At 40.0% G+C, this 17,773-nt stretch overlaps 1 pseudogene across 1 annotated transcript; it reads left to right on the forward strand.

The window, feature by feature from the left end:
* The first annotated feature begins 4,634 nt into the window (after positions 1-4,634).
* On the forward strand, positions 4,635-17,496 carry LOC309652255 (transcription factor 7-like 2 pseudogene; annotated as a pseudogene). The gene has a single exon. The product of its transcript is annotated as a transcription factor 7-like 2 pseudogene (transcript).
* Positions 17,497-17,773: the final 277 nt, after the last annotated feature.

Raw genomic sequence — 17,773 nt, forward strand, 5'->3', positions numbered from 1 at the left:
GGCTTTTGTTTGTTGGAAGGTTTTTAATCACAGTTTCAATTTCAGTGCTTGTGATTGGTCTGTTCATATTTTCTATTTCTTCCTGGTTCAGTCTCGGCAGTTTGTGCATTTCTAAGAATCTGTCCATTTCTTCCAGGTTGTCCATTTTATTGGCATAGAGTTGCTTGTAGTAATCTCTCATGATCTTTTGTATTTCTGCAGTGTCAGTGGTTACTTCTCCTTTTTCATTTCTAATTCTATTGATCTGAGTCTTCTCCCTTTTTCTCTTGATGAGTCTGGCTAATGGTTTATCAATTTTGTTTATCTTCTCAAAGAACCAGCTTTTAGTTTCATTGATTTTTGCTATTGTTTCCTTCATTTCTTTTTCGTTTATTTCTGACCTCATCTTTATAATTTCTTTCCTTCTGCTGGCTTTGGGGTTTTTTTGTTCTTCTTTCTCTAATTGCTTTAGGTGCAAGGTTAGGTTGTTTATTCGAGATGTTTCCTGTTTCTTGAGGTAGGCTTGTATTGCTATAAACTTCCCTCTTAGCACTGCTTTTGCTGCGTCCCATAGGTTTTGGGTCGTCGTATCTCCATTGTCATTTGTTTCTAGGTATTTTTTGATTTCCCCTTTGATTTCTTCAGTGATCACTTCGTTATTAAGTAATGTATTGTGTAGCCTCCATGTGTTTGTATTTTTTACAGATCTTTTCCTGTAATTGATATCTAGTCTCACAGCGTTGTGGTCGGAAAAGATACTTGATACGATTTCAATTTTCTTAAATTTACCAAGGCTTGATTTGTGACCCAAGATATGATCTATCCTGGAGAATGTTCCATGAGCACTTGAGAAAAATGTGTATTCTGTTGTTTTTGGATGGAATGTCCTATAAATATCAATTAAGTCCATCTTGTTTAATGTATCATTTAAAGCTTGTGTTTCCTTATTTATTTTCATTTTGGATGATCTGTCCATTGGTGAGAGTGGGGTGTTAAAGTCCCCTACTATGATTGTGTTGCTGTCGATTTCCCCTTTTATGGCTGTTAGTATTTGCCTTATGTATTGAGGTGCTCCTATGTTGGGTGCATAAATATTTACAATTGTTATACCTTCCTCTTGTATCGATCCCTTGATCATTATATAGTGTCCTTCTTTGTCTCTTGTAATAGTCTTTATTTTAAAGTCTATTTTGTCTGATATGAGAATTGCTACTCCAGCTTTCTTTTGATTTCCATTTGCATGGAATATCTTTTTCCATCCCCTCACTTTCAGTCTATATGTGTCTCTAGGTCTGAAGTGGGTCTCTTGTAGACAGCATATATATGGGTCTTGTTTTTGTATCCATTCAGCCAGCCTGTGTCTCTTGGTGGGAGCATTTAATCCATTTACATTCAAGGTAATTATCGATATGTATGTTCCTATTCCCATTTTCTTAAATGTTTTGGGTTTGTTATTGTAGGTGTTTTCCTTCTCTTGTGTTTCTTGCCTAGAGAAGTTCCTTTAGCATTTGTTGTAAAGCTGGTTTGGTGGTGCTGAACTCTCTCAGCTTTTGCTTGTCTGTAAAGGTTTTAATTTCTCCATCGAATCTGAATGAGATCCTTGCTGGGTAGTGTAATCTTGGTTGCAGGTTTTTCTCCTTCATCACTTTAAGTATATCCTGCCACTCCCTTCTGGCTTGCAGAGTTTCTGCTGAAAGATCAGATGTTAACCTTATGGGGATTCCCTTGTGTGTTATTTGTTTTTTTTCCCTTGCTGCCTTTAATATGTTTTCCTTATATTTAATTTTTGATAGTTTGATTAATATGTGTCTTGGTGTGTTTCTCCTTGGGTTTATCCTGTATGGGACTCTCTGTGCTTCCAGGACTTGATTAACTATTTCCTTTCCCATATTAGGGAAGTTTTCAACTATAATCTCTTCAAATATCTTCTCAGTCCCTTTCTTTTTCTCTTCTTCTTCTGGGACCCCTATAATTCGAATGTTGGCGCGTTTAATGTTGTCCCAGAGGTCTCTGAGACTGTCCTCAGTTCTTTTCATTCTTTTTTCTTTATCCTGCTCTGCAGTAGTTATTTCCACCATTTTATCTTCCAGGTCACTTATCCTTTCTTCTGCCTCAGTTATTCTGCTATTGATCCCATCTAGAGTATTTTTAATTTCATTTATTGTGGTTTTCATCATTGCTTGGTTCCTCTTTAGTTCTTCTACGTCCTTGTTAAATGTTTCTTGCATTTTGTCTATTCTATTTCCAAGATTTTGGATCATCCTTACTATCATTATTCTGAATTCTTTTTCAGGTAGACTACCTATTTCCTCTTCATTTGTTAAGTCTGGTATGTTCTGACCCTGCTCCTTCATCTGCTCTGTGTTTTTCTGTCGTCTCATTTTGCTTATCTTACTGTGTTTGGGGTCTCCTTTTCACAGGCTACAGGTTCGTATTTCCTGTTGTTTTTGGTATCTGTCCCCAGTGGCTAAGGTTGGTTCAGTGGGTTGTGTAGGCTTCCTGGTGGAGGGAACTAGTGCCTGAGCTCTGGTGGATGAGGTTGGATCTTGTCTTTCTGGTGGGCACATCCACGTCTGGTGGTGTATTTTGGGGTGTCTGTGGCCTTATTATGATTTTAGGCAGCCTCTCTGCTAATGGATGGGGCTGTGTTCCTGTCTTGCTAGTTGTTTGGCATAGGGTGTCCAGCACTGTAGCTTGCTGGTCGTTGAGTGAAGCTGGGTCTTGATGTTGAGATGGAGATCTCTGAGAGATTTTTGCCGTTTGGTATTACGTGAAGCTGGGAGGTCTCTTGTGGACCAGTGTCCTGAAGTTGGCTCTCCCACCTCAGAGGCACGGCCCTGATGCCTGGCTGGAGCACCAAGAGCCTTTCGTCCACACGGCTCAGAGTAAAAGGGAGAAAAAATAGAAAGAAAGAAAGAAAGAAAGAAAGAAAGAAAGAGGCTATAATATAGTGAAGTAAAATAAAGCTATTGTAAAGCAAAGCTATACAGACAAAATCGCACCCAGAAGCATATACATATACACTCACAAATAAAGGGAAAGGGGAAAAATTAATATATCCTGCTCCCAAAGTCCACCTCCTGAATTTGGGATGATTCGTTGTCTATTCAGGTATTCACCAGATGCAGGCACATCAAGTTGTTTGTGGAGTTTTAATCCGCTGCTTCTAAGGCTGCTGGGAGAGATTTCCCCTTATCTTCCCTGTTCGCACAGTTCCTGGGGTTCAGCTTTGGATTTGGACCCGCCTCTGCGTGTAGGTCGCCTGAGGGCGTCTATTCCCCGCACAGACAGGACGGGGTTAAAGGAGCAGCTGCTTCGGGGGCTCTGGCTCACTCAGGCCGCGGGGAGGGAGGTGTACAGAGGAGGCGGGGTGAGCCTGCGGCGGCCGCGGCCGGCGTGACGTTGCACCAGCCTGAGGTGGGCAGTGCGTTCTCCCGGGGAACTTGTCCCCTGATCACGGGACCCTGGCAGTGGCGGGCTGCACAGGCTCCCGGGAGGGGCGATGTGGAGAGTGACCTGTGCTCACACACAGGCTTTTTGGAGGCGGCAGCAGCAGCCCCAGCGTCTCACGCCTGTCTCTGGGGTCCGTGCTGATCGCCGCGGCTCGCGCCTTTCTCTGGAGTTCGTTTAGGCGGCACTCTGAATCCCCTCTCCTTGCGCGCCGCGAAACAAAGAGGCAAGAAAAAGTCTCTTGCCTCTTCGGCAGCTGCAGACTTTTTCCCGGACTCCCTACCAGCCAGCTGTGGTGCGCTAACCCCTTCAGGCTGTGTTCACGCCGCCAGCCCCAGTCCTCTCCCTGCGATCCAACCGAAACCGAAACCGGAGCCTCAGCTCCCAGCCCCGCCCACCGAGCAGCCAAGCCTCTCGGGCTGGTGAGTGCTGCTCGGCGCCGAGCCTCTGTGCGGGAGTCTCTCCGTTTTTTCCCTCTGTGCCCCTGTTGCTGTGGGGTCTGCGGTGATCGCCGCGGCTCGCGCCCTTTTCTGGAGTTCGTTTAGGCGGCGCTCTGAATCCCCTCTCCTTGCGCGCCGCGAAACAAAGAGGCAAGAAAAAGTCTCTTGCCTCTTCGGCAGCTGCAGACTTTTTCCCGGTCTCCCTCCCAGCCAGCTGTTGTGCGCTAATCGCTTCAGGCTGTGTTCACGCTGCCAGCCCCAGTCCTCTCCCTGCGATCCAACCGAAACTGAAACCGGAGCCTCAGCTCCCAGCCCCGCCCGCCCCTTCGGGGGAGCAGACAAGTCTCTCGGGCTGGAGAGTGCTGCTCGGCGCCGAGCCTCCGTGCGGGAATCTCTCCGCTTTGCCCTCTGCACCCCTGTGGCTGCGCTCTCCTCCGTGGCTCCGAAGCTTCCCCCCTCCGCCACCCGCAGTCTCCGCCCGCGAAGGGGCTTCCTAGTGCGTGGAAATCTTTCCTCCTTCACGGCTCCCTCCCACTAGTGTAGGTGCCGTCCCTATTCTTTTGTCTCTGTTATTTCTTTTTTCTTTTGCCCTACCCAAGTACGGGGGGAGTTTCTTGCCTTTTTGGAGGTCGGACGTTTTCTGCCAGCGTTCAGTGGGTGTTCTGTAGGAGCAGTTCCACGTGTAGATGTATTTCTACTGTATCTGTGGGAAGGAAGGTGATCTCCGCGTCTTACTCTTCCGCCATCTTCCCGAGGACCAGTATGATAATCTTTAAGTCCATCCATGTTGCTGCAAATGGCATTATTTCATTCTTCTTTATGGTTGAGTAGTATTCCATTGTGTGTGTGTGTGTATGTATGTATATATATATATATATATATATATATATATATATATATATACCACATCTTCTTTATCCATTTCTCTGTTGATGGACATTTAGGTTGCTTCCATGTCTTAGCTATTGTAAATAGTGCTGCTATGAACACTAAGGTGCATGTATCTTTTTGAATTAGAGTTTTCTCCAGATATACTCCTAGGAGTGGGATTGCTAGATCATATGGTAACTCTATATTTAGGTTTTAAAGGAACCTCCATACTGTTTTCCATAGTGGCTGTACCAATTAACATTTGTACACCACCAACAGTGTAGGAGGCTTCTCTTTTCTCCACACCCTCTCCAGCATCTATTATTTGTAGACATTTTAATGATGGCCATTCTGATTGGTGTGAGTTGGTACCTCATTGTAGCTTTGATTTGCATTTCTCTAACAATTAGTGATTATCTTTATCCTAGTTAACATCTTTTCATGTGCCTATTGGCCATCTGTATATCTGCTTCAGATAAAAGTTTATTTAGGTTTTCATCCACTTTTTGATTGGGTTGTTTGTTGCTTTGTTATTGAGGTGTATGAGCTATTTGTATATTTTGGAAATTAAGCCTTTGACTGTCTCATCATTTGTAAATATTTTCTCCCAGACTGTAGGTTGTCTTTTTGTTTTGTTTATGGTTTCCTATCTTGCATTTCTATATACCAAAAATGAACTATCCAAAAAGGAAATTAAGAAAACCATCCCAGGGCTTCTCTGGTGGCGCAGTGGTTGAGAGTCTAACTGCCAATGCAAGGGACATGGGTTGGAGCCCTGGTCTGGGAAGATCCCACATGCTGCAGAGCAACTGGGCCCGTGAGCCACAGCTACTGAGCCTGTGCGTCTGGAGCCTGTGTCCCGCAACGGGAGGGGCCGCGATAGTGAAAGGCCCGTGCACCACGATGAAGAGTGGCCCCTGCTTGCTGCAACTAGAGAAAGCCCTTGCACAGAAACGAAGACCCAACACAGCCAAAAAGAAAAAAGAAAAAAAAAAAGAAAACCATCCCATTTATAATAACATCAAAAAGAATAAAATACTTAGGAATTAACTCAAAAAGGAGTTGAAAAACGTGTACACTGAAAACTACAAAACATTGATGAAAAAAATTAAAGACAGAAGTAAATGGAAGGATATCTCATGTTCATGGACTAGAAGACTCAATATTGTTTAAATGTCCATACTATCCAATGTGATCTATAGAATCAATGCTATCCCCATCAAAATCCCAATGGCATTTTTATAGAATATTAAAAATATCCTAAAATCCATATGTGAGCACAAAAGACTCTGAATAGCCAAATCAATCTGCAAATTAACAAAGCTGGAGGCAGCAAACTTCCTGATCTGAAACTATATTGAAAAGATTGACATCATTAAAATGACAGAATAGGAGTTTTCTTCCATCTTCAGCCCTCCCCAAAGAACAACAATTTTGACAATCATCCACATATGACAGTGTCTTTGTGGAAGTCTGGGAGTCCAGCAGAGAAGTTCCAGCACATGTTTGAAGAAAAAAAATCTGAGATTGGACACATTGAAGAGGGTAAGAGGAACAATTTCACTTTCCATGTCACAGTTTTCCCCAGGCTGACAAATTCAGTGCCAAGAGAAACTTTTTGGCCTATGATTTCTACCACTGTGGGGAGAAAAATGTGTGTGTGCATGCCCAGCTTGTCCCACCATGGGAAACTTCAATACCCCACTTTGAACAGTGGATAGAATGTCCACATAGAATATCAATAAGGAAAAAATGGACCTGTAATAACACTAACAAAAATATACAGAGCATTCAATCCAACAGAAGCAGAATATGCATTCTTCTCAAATACACATAGAGCATTCTACAGAATAATTATGTTAGGTCAAAAAAAAAATTATAGCAAATTTAAGAAGATGAAATAATAACAACTATCTTTCTCCAACCACAGTGGTATGAAACTAGAAATCAATAACAGGAGGACAACTGAAAAATTCATAAATGTGTGAAAATTAAATAACAAATCCTGAACAACAAATGGATCAAAAAAGAAACCAAAAGGGAAATTAATAAAATATCTTGAAACAAAGGAAATTGAAAACACAACATACCAAAATTTATGGGATTTAGCAAAAGCTGTTCTAAGTGGATAGTTTATAGTGATAAATGTGTAACATTTAAAAAAAAAAAGATCTAAAATAATCAACCTAACTTTTGAAACCATCTGGTCCTGGGCTTTTCTTTGCTGGGAGGATTTTGATTATTGATTCAATCTCCTTACTCATTATTGTTTTGTTCAGATTTTCTGTTTCTCTGTGTTTCAGTTTTGTTTAGTGTTATATTTCTAGGAATTTATCCATTCTTCAAGGTTATCCAATTTGTTGGTGCATAATTGTTTATAAGTAATCTCCTATGACCCTTTGTATTTCTGTGAAATCAGTTGTATTCCCCTCTCTTTCATTTCTGCTTTTATTTATTTGAGTCTTCTCTTTTCTTTTTTCTTAGTCTGGTCAAAGTTTTTTCAGTTTTGTTTATCTTTTCAAAAACCAGCTCTTAGTTTTGTTTGTCTTCTTTCTTTATTTTCTTTTCTGCTCTGTTTTATTTATTTCTGTTCTGATCTTTGTATTTCCTTCCTTCTGCTAAATTTGGGCTCAGAATCTTCTTCTTTTTCTAGTTCTTTGAGGTATAAAGTTAGGTTACTTCATATTTACAGTAATGAAGACAGTGTAGTACTTGCATAAGGATATACATAGAGACCAATGGAATAGAATTTAGAAACCAGAAAGAAATCTTCACATATATGGCTAATTGATTTACAACAAGATGCCCAGACCTTTCAATGTGGAAAGAACAGTGTTCAACAATGGTGCTGGTAAAAATGAATATCCAAATGCAAAAGAATGAAATTGAATCCTTACTTTACACCACATACAAAAATAACTCAAAATGGATCAAAGACCTAAACTTAAAAGCTGAAACACTAAACTATTAGAAGATAATACAGGGAGCAAATCGTGATGACCTTTATTTGGCAATGCTTTCTTATATATGACATTTAGAGCAGAGGCAATAAAAAAAATAGATAAATTGGACTTCATCAAAATTAAGAATTTTTGTAGATCAAATCACTCTATCAAGAGAGAGGAAAAAATAACCACATAATGGGAGAAAATATTTGCAAATCACATATCTGATAAAGATTTAATGTCCATAATATATATAAAGCCCCTACACTCAACAACAACAAAAATAGGCAAATGACTTCAATAGACATTTTTCCAAATGGTCTATAAGCACATGAAAATATACTTAACATCATTAGTCATTAGGAAATACAAATAAATACTGCAATGCACTACAGTAATCAGACAAGGAAAAGAAATCAGGGCTTCCCTGGTGGCACAGTGGTTAAGAATCCACCTGCCAATGCAGGGGACATGGGTTCAAGCCCTGGTCTGGGAAGATCCCACATGCTGTGGATCAACTAGGCCAGTGAGCCACAACTACTGAGCCTGCACTCTAGAGCCTGCGAGACACAACTGCTGAGCCCACGTGCCACAGCTACTGAAGCCTGTGCACCTAGAGCCCGTGCTCCACAACAAGAGAAGCCTGTGCACCACAACAAAGAGTAGTTGCTCATCACAACTAGAGAAAGCCCGCGCACAGCAACAAAGACCCAATGCAGCAAGAAAGAAAGAAAGAAAGAAAGAAAGAGAGAAAGAAAGAAAGAAAAGAAAAAGAAATCAAAGGAATCCAAATTGGAAAGGAAGAAGTAAAACTGTCACTGTTTGCAGACAACATGATACTATACATAGAAAATCCTAAAGACACCACAAAACTACTGGACCTCATCAATAAATTTGGTAAAACTACAGGATACAAATTTAATACATAGAAACATGTTGTATTTCTATACACTAAAAACAAACCTTCAGCAAGAGAAATTAAGAAAACAATCCCATTTACAATCATAAAACAAAGAAAAAAATACCTAGGAATAAACATTCCTAAGGAGGCAAAAGACCTCTACTTGGAAAACTTTGAGACACTGGTGTAAGAAACTGAAGATGACACAAACAAACAGATGGAAATCCTTGAACCATGTTCAAGGATTGGAAGAGTTAATATTGTTAAAATGACTATACTACCCAAGGCAATCTACAGATTCAATGCAATCCCTATCAAAATAACAGTGGAATTTTTCACAGAATTAGAGAAAATAATTTTAAAATTTGTATGAAAAAACAAAAGACTCTGAATAGCAGAAACAATCTTGAGAAAGAAGAACAGAGCTGGAGGAATCAGACTCCCTGACTTCACTATACTACAAAGCTACAGTAATCAAAACAGTATGGTATTGGCACAAAAACAGACATATAGATCAATGGAACAGAATAGAGCCCATAACCTACGTACTTACGGCCAATTAATCTAAGACAAAGGAGGCAAGAATATACAATGGAAGAAAGACCATCTCTTTAATAAATCATACTGGGAAAACTGAACAGCTATATGTGAAAGAATGAAATTAGAACACTTTCTCATACCATGTACAAAAATAAACTGAAAATGGTTAAAGACCTAATGTAAGACTGGAAACCATAAAATTTCTAGAAGAAAACATAGTCAGAACACTCTTTGACATAAATTGTAGAAATACGTTTTTGGATCTGCCTCCCAAGACAAAGAAAACAAAAGCAAAAATAAACAAATGTGACTTAATTAAACTTAAAAGCTTTTGCACAGCAAAGGAAACCATTGACAAAACGAAAAGACAACCTACTGAATGGGAGAAAATATTTGCAAATGATATGACCAATAAGGGGTTAAAATCCAAAATACATCAACAACTCATACAACTCAATATCAAAAAAACAAACAAAAACACCAAACAACCCAATTGAATAATGGGCAGAAGTCCTGAATAGACATTTTCCAAAAAAGACATACAGATGGCTAACAGGCACATGAAAAGATGCTCCACATCACTAATCATCAGGGAAATGCAAATCAAAACCACTATGAGATGTCACCTCATATCTCTTAAAATGGCTATTGTCATAAAGACCACAAATAACAAATGTTGGTGAGGATGGAGAGAAAAGAGAACTTTTGTATATTGTAGAAATGTAAGCTGGTGCAACCACTGTGGAAAACAGCATGGAGGTTCCACCAAAAACTAAAAATAGAACTACCATATGATCCAGCAGTAACACTCCTGGGTGTGTATCCAAAGAAAAGGAAAACTCTGATTTGAAAAGATACATGCACCCCAAAGTTCATAGTAGCATTATTTACAGTGCCAAGACATGGAAGCAATCTAAGTGTCCATCAGCAGATGAATGGACAAAGAACACTTGGCATATATATAAAATGGAATACTACTCAGCCATAAAAAGAAAGAAATTTTGCCGTTTGCAACAACATGGATGAACTTGGAGGGTATTATACTTAGTGAAATAATTCAGAGACAGAAAGACAAATACTGTATGTTTTCACTTATGTGTGGAATCTAAGGAATAAAATAAGCTAGTGAATATAACAAAAAAGAAACAGACTCACATAGAAAACAAAGTAGTGATTACCAGTGGGGAGATGGAAGAGGGAAGGCACAAGATAAGGGTATGGGATTAAGAGGTATTACTAATATGTATAAAATTAATAAGCTACAAATATATATTATACTGCACAGGGGATATTTTATAACTATAAATGGAGTATAATCTTTAAAAATTGTCAATCGTTATGTTGTATACCTAAAAATTATATAATATTGTAAATCAAGTATATCTCAATTAAAAAACAAACAAAAAATTACAATGTAATATGTACTCACCACCTACTAGAATGACTATTAAAAAATAACCAAAGTAATAAGAATTGGCAAGAATGTGGAGATATTGGAATCTTTGTACATTGTTAGTGGGAATGCAAAATGGTGCAACCTCTGTGGAAAACCGTTTGAGTGTCCCTTAAAAGTTCAACATAGAATTATCATAAGGACGTCAAACAAATACTTGTGCACAAGTGGTCAGAGAAATATTATTCACAATAGTCAATAGATGGAAACCACCCAAGTGTCCATCAACAGATGAATGGATAAAAAAATATGATATATTTATACAATGGAATATTATTCAGCCATTAAAAATGAAGTTCTGATACATGAAACAATATGGATCAACCTTGAAAACATATGAAGTAAAATAAGCCAGACACAGAGGGACAAAAATAAAACATCTAGAAAAGAAAAATTCATAGAGACAGAAAGTAGATTAGAGATTACCTAAATTGGTGAGAGAGCAAATGGGGGGTTATTGCTTAATTGGTATGGAGCTTTTCTTTGGTGTGATGAAAAAAGTTCGGGAAATAGTGGTGATAGTTGCACAACATTGTGAATGTACATAGTAGCATTTTAAAAGACTTAAAATGGGAGACAGCTAGCTGGGAGGGAGTCCAGGAAAAAGTCTGGAACTGCCTAAGAGGCAGGATACTATTGTTTCGGGGTGTGGGAGGAGGGGGGATTCAGAGCACTGACTACATGAGCTCCAGAGATGGGCGCAAGCCACAGCTATCAGCATGGACACCAGAGACAGGCGTGAAACGCTAAGGCTGCTGCTGCAGTCACCAAAAAGTCTGTGTGCAAGCACAGGTCACTCTCCACACCTCCCCTCCCAGGAGACTGTGCAGCCTGCCATTTCCAGGGTCCCATGAAACAGGGACAACTTCCCTGGGAGAACACACGGCATGCCTCAGGCTGTTGCAATGTCACACCGGCCTCTGCTGCTGCAGGCTCACCCCACATATCGTACCCCTCCTTCCCCCTGGCCTGAGTGAGCCAGAGCCCCCTAATCAGCTGCTCCTTTAACCCCATCCTATCTGGGTGGGGAACATATGCCCCCAGGTGACCTACACATGGAAGCAGGGCCAAATCCAAAGCTGAACCCCAGTAGCTGTGTGAACAAAGAAGAGAAAGGGAAATTTCTCCATGCAGTCTCAGGAGCAGCAGATTAAATCGCCACAATCAACTTGATGTACCCAGCATCTGTGAAATACCCAAATAGACGACGAATCATCCTAAAATTGAAGTGGTGGAATTTGAGAGCAACTGTAGACTTCGGGTTTACTTTTTACATCTAATATATTTCCCGTTTTATGTTTATCTTAGTTTAGTATTTAGAGCTTATTATCATTGGTAGATTTGTTTATCGATTTGGTTGCTCTCTTCCTTTTTTATTATATATATGTATATATTTTTTTCCCTTTTCTCTTTTTGTGAATGTTTATGTGATGCTTTGTGTGATTTTGCCTGTATAGCTTTGCTTTTGCCATTTGTCCTAGGGTTCTGACGGTCTGGTTTTCTGTTTTGTTTTGTTTTGTTTTAGTATAGTTTTTGGGGCTTGTTATCATTGGTGGATTATTATTATTATTATTATTATTTGGTTTGGTTGCTCTCTTCTTTCTCTCTTTTTTCTTAAAACTTTTTTATTTTTCATTTTTAATAATTTTTTTCTATTTTAATAACACTTTTATTTATTTCTTTATTCTTCCTTTCTTTTTTCTTTATTTCTCTCTCTCTCTTTCTTTCTTTCTTTCTTTCTTTCTTTCTTTCTTTCTTTCTTTCTTTTTTCTCACTTTTCTTCTGAGCCATGTGGCTGACAGGGCTTTGGTGCTCTGGCTGGCTCTCAGGCCTGAGCCTCTGAGGTGGGAGAGCTGAGTTCAGGACATTGGTCCACCAGAGAGGTCCCAGCCCCATGTAATATGAAAAGGTGAAAGCTCTCCCAGAGATCTCCATCTCAACGTTAAGACCCAGTGCCACTCTACGACCAGCAAGCTGCAGTGCTGGACACCCTATGCCTAACAACTAGCAAGACAGGAACAAAATCCCACCCGTTAGCAGAGAAGTTGCCTAAAATCATAATAAGGTCACAGACACCCCAAAACACACCACCAGGCATGGTCCTGCCCATCAGAAACACAAGATCCAGCCTCATCCACCAGAACACAGGCACCACTCCCCTCCACCAGGAAGCTTATGAAACCCACTGAACCAACCTTAGCCACTGGGGACAGACACCAAAAACAATGGGAAATACGAACCTGCAGCATGCGAGAAGGAGACCCCAAATACAGTAAGTTAAGCAAAATGAGAAGACAGAGAAATAAACAGCAGATGAGGAGAAAGGTAAAAACTCACATGAAAAAATAAATGAAGAGGAAATAGGCAGTCTACCTGAAAAAGAATTCAGAGACATGATAGTAGAGATGATCCAAAATCTTGGAAAGAGAATGGAGAAAATACAAGAAACGTTTATCAAGGACCTAGAAGAACTAAAGAGCACACAAACAGTGATGAACAACAAAATAAATGAAATTAAAAATTCTCTAGAAGGAATCAATAGCAGAATAACTGAGGAAGAAGAACGGATAAGTGACTAGGAGGAAAAAATAGTGGAAATAACTACTGCAGAGCAGAATAAAGGAAAAAGAATGAAAAGAATTGAGGACAGACTCAGAGACGTCTGGGACAACCTTAAATGTACCAACATTCGAATTATAGGGGTCCCAGAAGAAGAAGAGGGAAAAAAAAGCGACTGAGAAAATATTTGAAGAGATTATAGTTGAAAACGTCCTTAATATGGGAAAGGAAATAATCAGTCAAGTAAAGGAAGCACAGAGAGTTCCATACAGGATAAATCCAGAGAAACACGCCAAGACACATATTAATCAAACTATCAAAAATGAAATACAGGGATTGCTCTCGCCCATCGCCCGAACCTATCTTCAGATGAAATGGCCACTGCTTGATGTCCAGGCGGGGACCCTCCAGAGCAGACAAGCCCCCAAGGATGCCCGTTCTCCATCACCGGCACACATTGTTTCGAACAAAGTGCCGGTTGTGCAACATCCCCACCATGTCCACCCTCTCACGCCTCTTATCACATACAGCAATGAACACTTCACGCCGGGAAACCCATCTCCACACTTACCAGCTGATGTAGACCCCAAAACAGGCAAGGTCAGCCAGTGTACCCCATCACGACAGGAGGATTCCGTCACCCCTACCCCACAGCTCTGACTGTCAATGCTTCCATGTCCAGGTTCCCTCCCCATATGGTCCCACCACATCATACTCTACACACGACCGGCATTCCCCACCCGGCCATGGTCACGCCGACAGTCAAACAGGAATCTTCCCAGAGTGACGTCGGCTCACTCCACAGCGCAAAGCATCAGGACTCCAAAAAAGAAGAAGAAAAGAAGAAGCCCCACATAAAGAAACCTCTTAACGCATTCATGTTGTATATGAAGGAAATGAGAGCGAAGGTTGTAGCCGAGTGCACACTGAAAGAAAGTGCAGCCATCAACCAGATCCTGGGCCGAAGGTGGCACGCACTGTCCAGAGAAGAGCAAGCGAAATACTACGAGCTGGCCCAGAAGGAGCAACAGCTTCACATGCAGCTGTACCCCGGCTGGTCCGCACGGGATAACTATGGGAAGAAGAAGAAGAGGAAAAGGGACAAGCAGCCCAGGGAGACCAATGAACACAGCGAATGTTTCCTAAATCCTTGCCTTTCACTTCCTCCGATTACAGACCTGAGCACTCCTAAGAAATGCCGAGCGCGTTTTGGCCTTGATCAACAGAATAACTGCTGCGGCCCTTGCAGGAGAAAAAAAAAAGTGCGTTTGCTACATACAAGGTGAAGGCAGCTGCCTCAGTCCACCCTCTTCAGATAGAAGCTTACTAGACTCGCCTCCTTCCTCCCCGAACCTGCTAGGCTCCCCTCCCCAAGACCCCAAGTCACAGACTGAGCAGACCCAGCCTCTCTCGCTGTCCCTGAAGCCCGACCCCCTGGCCCACCTGCCCATGATGCCTCCACCGCCCGCCCTCCTGCTTGCCGAGGCCGCCCACGGCAAGGCCCCCGCCCTCTGTGCCAACGGGGCCCTGGACCTGCCTCCCGCCATCCCTCCCTCATCTCTGGCGCAGCCGTCGACATCTTCCTTACATTCCCACAGCTCTCTGGCTGGGACGCAGCCGCAGCCGCTCTCCCTCGTCACCAAGTCTTTAGAATAGCTTTACCTTCCTCAGCTCCGGTTGCTCTTTTGTGGAGTGTTGCGTTCTGCTTTTCTTTATTTCCCGCGCCCCCTTCTGCCAGGTTTTTGTTTTGTCCTCTTTTCCGTTTGAGCCACGTGGCTACATTAGTTAATGTTTATCGAGTTCATTGGTCAATATTTGACCCATTCTTATTTCAATTTCTCCTTTTAAATATGTAGATGAGAGAAGAACCTCATGATTCTACCAAAATTTTTATCAACAGCTGTTTAAAGTCTTTGTAGCGTTTAAAAAATATATATATATATACATAACTGTTATGTAGTTCAGATAGCTTAGTTTTAAAAGACTGATTAAAAAACAAAAAGGAAAAAAAAGAAGCAATTTTGAAGCAGCCCTCCAAAAGGAGTTGGTTCTGTATTATTTGTATTAAATACGAACTTGCGAACCAATCATTTTACATCTGGTTTTTAAACCATAAGGGCACAATGAATGCAGTGCCATTTACTTTTTGTTTTTTCTCCTGTGTGAAACAACTTTTATTGTGATGTTACTTGTTATTGTTTAAATGTACAGAAACAAAGGGTTAAAATGTGTTAATATACCTTGTTCCATGGTGTTGTTCTTTTGGGGGGAGGGGGATGCTATTCAACAATTAATGGAATCACAATGCTATTGGACCAGTAGTATTTATTGCTTTAGAGGTTGCTTGTCAAATCTGTACATTGTCCCTTTTAAAATATGTTTTCCTTTTTCTTGAAACTGTATAAAGTTTTTATCCCCTTAGCATAAGCATCTTATATATAACAACTCATTTGTACAATGTTTTTAAGTTTATATATAAAATGTGTATATATATATTTTTTGTTTCCCTTTTGGACATTTTTTTTTTTTGGCCATATGAAACCCAGATGCTGCCAAATGGACATTAATAGTTGCATTAAAGGATCAGTAGCATTAACAAAAGTTGCTTTAAAAGCCATTATGTAAAACAAGACTTGAAAATTAGTGAGGGAATTTTAGCGACGCTGTACGAGCAGCAGTGGAAATTGTCCCATTTCCCCTGTGAACTCGCAGGCGAGCGCCGTGCACCCTGAGGACATGGACTGACCGTGTGCAAAAATTTATGTGCCAAAATTCTCAGTGACTTTAGCTTTCTCTCTCTTTTTGATGCTGTAATTTTTGTTCATCATGTTTTGCTGTGATGTTACATAGGTAGATTTGTATGTAGTTTTAATGTCACCTATAACAAGATGTGTTTGGTAGCAGATCGTCCAGAAAGCATTTTAAATGAAGAGGTATAAACCCTTAAGGGCCAAACATTCTGTATATTAGATTACTCTTAAAGGAAAAACCAGCTGCCGCTTTTATGTACACATATGACATACAAGTAGGTAGCAAACTTTAAAAATTAAAAAAACCTAGGCATGTTGATGTTACAAAATGCTGTATAAAGCTGAAACCTGTTCATTCAGTGCCATTGTAGTTGACATGAAGCGATTGTAAAACTGTCTCCGATTTTTCTCTGGTTTATTAAAATGCTAACTATAACCAAAAAATGAAATACAAAGAAATAATATTAAAAGAAGCAAGGGAAAAACAACAAATAACATACAAGGGAATCCCCATAAGGTTAACAGAAGAACTTTCAGGAGAAACTCTGCAAGCCAGAAGGAAGTGGCAAGACATATTAAAAGTGATGAAAGGGAAAAACCTACAACCAAGATTACTCTACCCAGCAACGATCTCATTCAAATTTGATGGAGAAATTAAAACATTTACAGATAAGCAAAAGCTAAGAGAATTCAGCACCACCAAACCAGCACTGAAACGAATGCTAAAGGAACTTCTCTAGGTAGGAAATGCAAGAGAAGGAAAACACCTACAATAACAAACCCAAAACAATTAAGAAAATGGTAATAGGAACATACATATTAATAACTACCTTAAATGTAAATGGAATAATTGCTCCAAACAAAAGACATAGACTGGCTGAATGGATATGAAAACAAGACCCGCATATATGGTGTCTAGAAGAGACCCACTTCAGACCTAGGGACACATACAGAATGAAAGTGAGGGGATGGAAAAAGATATTCCATGCAAATGGAAATCAAAAGAAAGATAAAGTAGCAATTCTCATATCACACAAAATAAAATTTAAATAAAGACTATTACAAGAGACAAAAAGGACACTGCCTAATGATCAAGGAATCAACCCAGGAAGAAGATATAAAAATTGTAAATATTTATGCCCCCAACATGGGAGCAGCTCAATACATAAGGCAAATGCTGACAGCCATCAAAGGGGAAATCGACAGCAAAACAAGCATAGTAGGGGACTTTAACACCCCACTTTCACCAATGGACAGATCATCCAAAATGAAAATAAATAAGGAAACACAAGCTTTCAATGATACATTAAACAGGATGGACTTAATTGATAGTTATAGGTCATACCATCCAAAAACAACAGATTACACTTTTTTCTCAAGTGCTCATGGAGCATTCTCCAAGGTAGATAATATCTTTGGTCACAAATCAAGCCTCGGTAAATTTAAGAGAATTGAAATCATATCAAGTATTGTTTCTGACCACAGCGCTATGAGACTAGATGTCAATTACAGGAAAAAATTTATAAAAAATACAAACACATGGGGGCTAAACAATATACTACTAAATAACCAAGAGATCACTGAATAAATCAAAGATAAAATCAAAAAATGTCTAGAAACGAATGACAACACAACAACCAAAAACCTATGGGATGCAGCAAAAGCAATACGAAGAGAGAAGTTTAGAGCCATAAAATCCTACCACAAGAAAGAAGAAATGTCTCAAATAAACAAGCTAAACTTACAACTAAAGGAATTAGAGAAAGAAGAACAAAATAACCCCAAAGTTAGCAGAAGGAAAGAAATCATAAAGATCAGATCAGAAATAAATGAAAAAGAAATGAAGGAAAGGATAACAAAGATCAATACAACTAAAAGCCGTTTTT

This window comes from Balaenoptera physalus (assembly GCF_965194825.1).
Source record: "Balaenoptera physalus genome assembly, chromosome: X".
Lineage (NCBI taxonomy): Eukaryota > Metazoa > Chordata > Mammalia > Artiodactyla > Balaenopteridae > Balaenoptera > Balaenoptera physalus.